Raw genomic sequence first — 5,643 nt, 5'->3', positions numbered from 1 at the left:
CTCAAAATACAAAAAAACAACAAATGTGAAAAACCGAAACAGTTCTGTCTGGTGCAGACACACAAAGACTGAAGACAACCACCCATAAAACCCAACAGAAAACAGGCTACCTAAATATGGTTCCCAATCAGGGACAACGATTGACAGCTGCCTCTGATTGAGAACCATATCAGGACAAACACAGAAATAGCAAAACATAGAAATACAAACATAGACTGCCCACCCCAACTCACGCCCTGACCATACTAAATAAAGACAAAACAAAGGAAAATAAAGGTCAGAACGTGACATAACGTGTAGTTTGGTTGTAACGTGTAGTTTGGTTTAACATGCAGTTAGGCTGTAACGTGCAGTTAGGTTGTAATGTGTAGTTAGGTTCTAGCGTGCAGTTAGGTTGTAGCATGTACTGTAGTTAGGTTGAAACATGTTGTTAGGTTGAAACATGTAGTTACGTTGTAGCATGTAGCAACACAGGATGTTATTGTGCTGGTCAAGGGCAGTCAAGTCTGGGGTGCCAAGGGCTTTATCTGTTCTTAGTTCTAAATTTTTTGAATGGGACATGCTTATTTAAGATGGAGAGGAAAGTGCTTTTGAAGAGCAACCAGGCATCCTCTACTGACGGGATGAGGTCAATATCCTTCCAAGATACCCTGGCCAGGTCGGTTAGAAAGGCCTGCTCGCTGAAGTGTTTTAGGGAACGTTTGACAGTGATGAGGGGTGGTCGTTTGACCGCGGACCCAGTACGTACGCAGGCAATGAGGCAGTGATCACTGAGATCCTGGTCAAAGACAGCAGAGGTGTATTTAGAGGGCAGGTTGGTCAGGATGACATCTAAGAGGGTGCCCATGGTTACGGATTTAGGGTTGTACCTGGTAGGTTCCCTTAATGATTGGAGTGAGATTGAGGGCATCTATCTTAGATTGTAGGATGGCCGGGGTGTTAAGCATGTCCTAGTTTAAGTCACCTAACAGTACGAACTCTGAAGATAGATGGGGGGGGGTGATCAATTCACATATGGTGTCCAGGGCACAACTGGGGGCCGAGGAGGGTCTATAACAAGCGGCAACGGTGAGCGACTTGTTTCTGGAAAGGTGGATTTTTAAAAGTAGAAGCTTGAATTGTTTGGGCACAGACCTGGATAGTATGACAGAACTCTGCAGGCTATCTCTGCAGTAGATTGCAACTCCGTGTACTATAGTTAGGTAGTAATGTGTACTGTAGTTAGGTAGTTACGTTTATTGTAGTGAGGTTGTAACTTGTACTGTAGTTAGGTTGTAACGTGTACTGTTGTTAAGCTTTAGATTGTACTGTAGTTAGGTTGTAGCATGTACTGTAGTTAGAGTGTAACGTGTACTGTAGTTTGGTGTAACGTGTACTGTAGTTTGGTTGTAATGTGTACTGTAGTTTGGTTGTAACGGTTACTGCAGTTTGGTTGTAACGTGTACTGTAGTTTTGTTGTAGCGTGTACTGTAGCTTGGTTGTAATGTGTAGTTTGTTTATAATGTGTAGTTTGGTTGTAACGTGTAGTTTGGTTTTTAACGTGCAGTTAGGCTGTAACGTGCATTTAGGCTGTAACATGTTGTTAGGCTGTAACGTGTAGTTATGTTGTAATGTGTAGTTAGGTTGTAATGTGTAGATAGGTTATAGCGTAAGTTGTAACATGTAGTTAAGTTGAAACATGTATTTACGTTGTAGTATGTACTGTAGTTAGGTTGTAACATGTATCATGTTCTGTAGTTACGTTGTAGCATGTAGTTAGGCTGTAACGTGTACTGTACTTGCTCTTTAGCATTTTGTTAGGTTGTAACATGTACTGTAGTTAGGTTTTAACTTATGTTGTAGTTTGTACTATAGTTATGTTGTAGAATTTACTGTAGTTAGGTTGTTGCATGTAGTTAGGTTGTAACATGTACTTAGGTTGTAAGATGTACTTTAGTTAGGTTGTAAGATATACTGTGGTTAGGTTGTACCGTGTAGTTAGGTTGTGACGTTTACTGTAGTTATGCTGTAACCTACTGCAGTTAGGTCCTTTATCGTCAGCGTCGTCTATGTTATGGTTTGGCCGGGGTAGGTCGTCATTGTAAATAAGAATTTGTTCTGGCCTCCCGAGTGGTGCAGTGGTCTAAGGCACTGCATCGCAGTGCTAGCTGTGCCACTAGAGATTCTGGGTTCGAGTCCAGGCTCTTTCGCAGCCGGCCGCGACCAGGAGACCCATGGGGCGGCGCACAATTGGCCCAGAGCCGTCCGGGTTAGGGGAGGGTTTGGCCGGCAGGGATGTCCTTGTCCCATCGCACACTAGAGACTCCTGTGGCGGGCCGGGCGCAGTGCACGCTGACACGGTAAAACATTACCAGGCTACTAGATACCTATAACATGTCAAATTACTTTAGTGTTTTACAGGTTGCTAGACACTTTCATAGTATGACACCAGCACACTCAATCATTCACTTATTCCTGCAAGGTTCAAGCTGTGAACATTCTTTCATGTTTTGGTTTTGCTGCAAGGCTGGTAGTTTTTTGTCTTTTCAATTTCTTGTAGCTTCTGCAACTGGCTGGTAACATTCTTTCACCCCTCATTCTGATACATGCTATTCTATTCTGAAAGATACGTATACAATAGTCCTGTGTTGAAGTACTGTTTGTCCATTTGTTGTGGTTTCGAAGTTAGCCTTCACAGATTTGTTTTAGTTTTGTTACATGCCACATTATTTGTGGTAGTTTTAACAAAAATGGGTCTGATACAGTCGTTTCTTGTCATGCGTTGAGCAAGTGGGAGAGGGAGGCCAGCGACATCTGCAGTATTATATATAGCTCTGTATGTACGAATAAGGCTCTGTCAACAAATTAGCACTATCTATAACCATATACCAAATGCCATTTGCGATCGGGTGATAGTTGTACCCTTTTCTGACACCATTATTACGTAGGAGAGACTAGGGTCAGTGGTCCTAGCAGTGGCTTGGGGAAGGGGACTTGAATGACGGTTCAGGAGTCCAACTGGAGAAAGGTCCAACTGGAGAAAGGTTGGCCTGACTTTGAGAAGTCTACTGTCTGGATTATGACCACTGAGGAATTCATAGGTTTAGCACAGTGGTGGTCAATCCTAGTCCTGGAGGACCGCCTTGTGTATATGCTTTTGTTTCAGTCCTGCACTAATACATCGGATTAGAAAAATAATAAGTATTCCATTTAGACCATCCTTGAGCTAGCATTTTGTAGTTGCCATTTGAATTGTATTATGAACAATTGATAGGCCTATCGTCATTATTGAAATGATCAATTTAGGATTGCATGATTAGTTTACGTTTCATTAGTTGTTTACTTGTTCAACTGATTCAATCATTCAAGACGTCATCACATGCCTAATGCCCTTCAACAGATACCCTCTCTAATCCACATTGTATTGTACTACCCTACTCTGGTATGAACACATTTCATTGTACACCTCACACACCAACAATGAATTGTTTGTAGGCTGTAATAATTCCTGGTAGTCATGAGTACAGCGGCCCCAGCCCTAAACCTATTTATTAACCAACCAACCCCCTGGCTGGCAAACGCACACACACACACCATGCTCCAAATCTCCTGCTTGGGTGTGTTCTTTATGTTTGGGGTTGCTCGAGGCCTCATTTGTCAGCCAATCAGGGACCAGGGGGAATCAGGCCACCTCAGTCCAAACCAATTATGTATATAATCCCACACAGGAACAATACAATATGCTCCGCCCACCAACAAGCACAGCAGGAAGTGGACATGTCCTGGGTTGGTGGGCAGCACGTGAGATTTGGCAGGCGGTGGGTAATGTTCCCAAATTTCAAGATGTGGGACCGACACGGAAAGGGTGGGAAGGAAAGTGTTTCTTAATCTCATTCTGGTAAATTGTATTATGTGGAAGTATCTAAATGTTTCCATGGTAGTTCAGTATGAAATAGACAATATAGAAATATATCATTCTGTGAATATATGCCAATGCCGTTGGGGTATAGGACTAATCTCCTTTATTTTAAAGAGAACGAGTAGGCCTGCACAAACACTTGTTGAATGAAGTGGCTCTGAAATGATTTGTTGAGCAATGGTAGCATGTATTGATAGTGAATAATGTCACCTTTTCATATGATCAGTTATGAGAGAAATGTGAATACACTGTGATATACCATACAGCCAGGAATGTGAGCCCACCTGTAGAGATTTCTCTATATGCGTGAATCTCTAATCCGTGCTTTAGAACAGCCTGTCAAGACATTGTTTTGATGACTAACTACATGTACTGTACAATGTACAGAATCAAAGCACTGCATGACTGAGGCAGCAGACACTGTAAATAAACAGCTGTGCCAAGATAAAAGAGTTGGGTGGGACAGTCATAGTACCGCATCCATATATATATATTTATATAGCCTATGGCTCTGGTGGTTAGAGCAGGCATGTGAGGTTCTTACTGTAGATCAAAGGCATGAGGAAGGATTCATGTATAGCTCTATAGATCTGAGGAGAGGAGAAAGGGATGTTAATGTTAGGTGAAGCCATGGATGAAGTAAATGTCTACTTAACTTGTGTACTGTGAAACAGGTGGGATATGGACTCTATGGGAGGCATGGCATTGCGGTCACATCATGTCTCACAACATTCTGTTCCTCAGAAAGAAAACATTGTTCACTGGCTGCTATTGAGTTTCTAGATGCATTATGGTGCCCTGTGAGGCATAACAATGACAAAACGTTACCGTTGACTCCCGGTAAATGAACCAGCTTGGGACTCTGAGAGATCAGAGGGAAGGATTTCTATCCAAATCTATTCAATTTTATCTGTATCCATAGTGAGGGAGTATCCTCACGGATCTGCCTTACAATTAGGTGTGCCAGCTGTGGTTCAACTACTGAGGGAATGTGCTTCCTGTGTTGTGTCATGCCACAATGCAATCGTGCGTATCAAATCAAATTCACTGGAACATCCTCCTCAGTCTTTCTTTCTATAAAGCATTGACAGGTCAAACAAACTTTACAAGACCAGACGACGTTCAAAGGCACTTGGGTACACTGGTGATATTCTACCACATTACTGTGGCATACATATATATTTTTTAATCTGATTTCCGCTAAATCACGATGACATTTTTTTTCTGCAATCCTGAAAAGGAAACTATGTCTCATCGTAAAACAACGTTATTTGTTTTGGTTAATCACTAACCTAAAGGTGGTTTCAAAGCAAAGACTAACATTGATTTAATTGACTATCAAGATGGATGAATCATATTGCAAATAGCACGGTGATAAAGAAATCACACTTGAGGAATCTCCTTTGAAGAGATTGAATGGGATCTTAAGCACTTACAAATTCATAACATATCATCCGAATTGCAGGAAAACTACATTTTTGGGCAGGACGTAACATATCATACAAAATGGATGACATTGTACAATTGTGCAACATTTTCAGGGACCTGTTTTGGCTCATACTTTCAAAACTACCGGCAGAAATGATCCAAAACCTTTAACGCATATTTTTCATTTTTCCATCCTCTCAGCAGCTATTTACCTGCTGTTTGAAATCATGTGGCACCCAACTTCTGCTTTTCAACAAAAGTGGTATCTATCTGGTGACAAATGGTACGTAACTGTGTTTATTTTAATTAATCATTAA

Source organism: Salvelinus alpinus, chromosome 4 (genome assembly GCF_045679555.1).
Source record: "Salvelinus alpinus chromosome 4, SLU_Salpinus.1, whole genome shotgun sequence".
Lineage (NCBI taxonomy): Eukaryota > Metazoa > Chordata > Actinopteri > Salmoniformes > Salmonidae > Salvelinus > Salvelinus alpinus.
Note: the sequence above shows the minus strand (reverse complement) of the source record.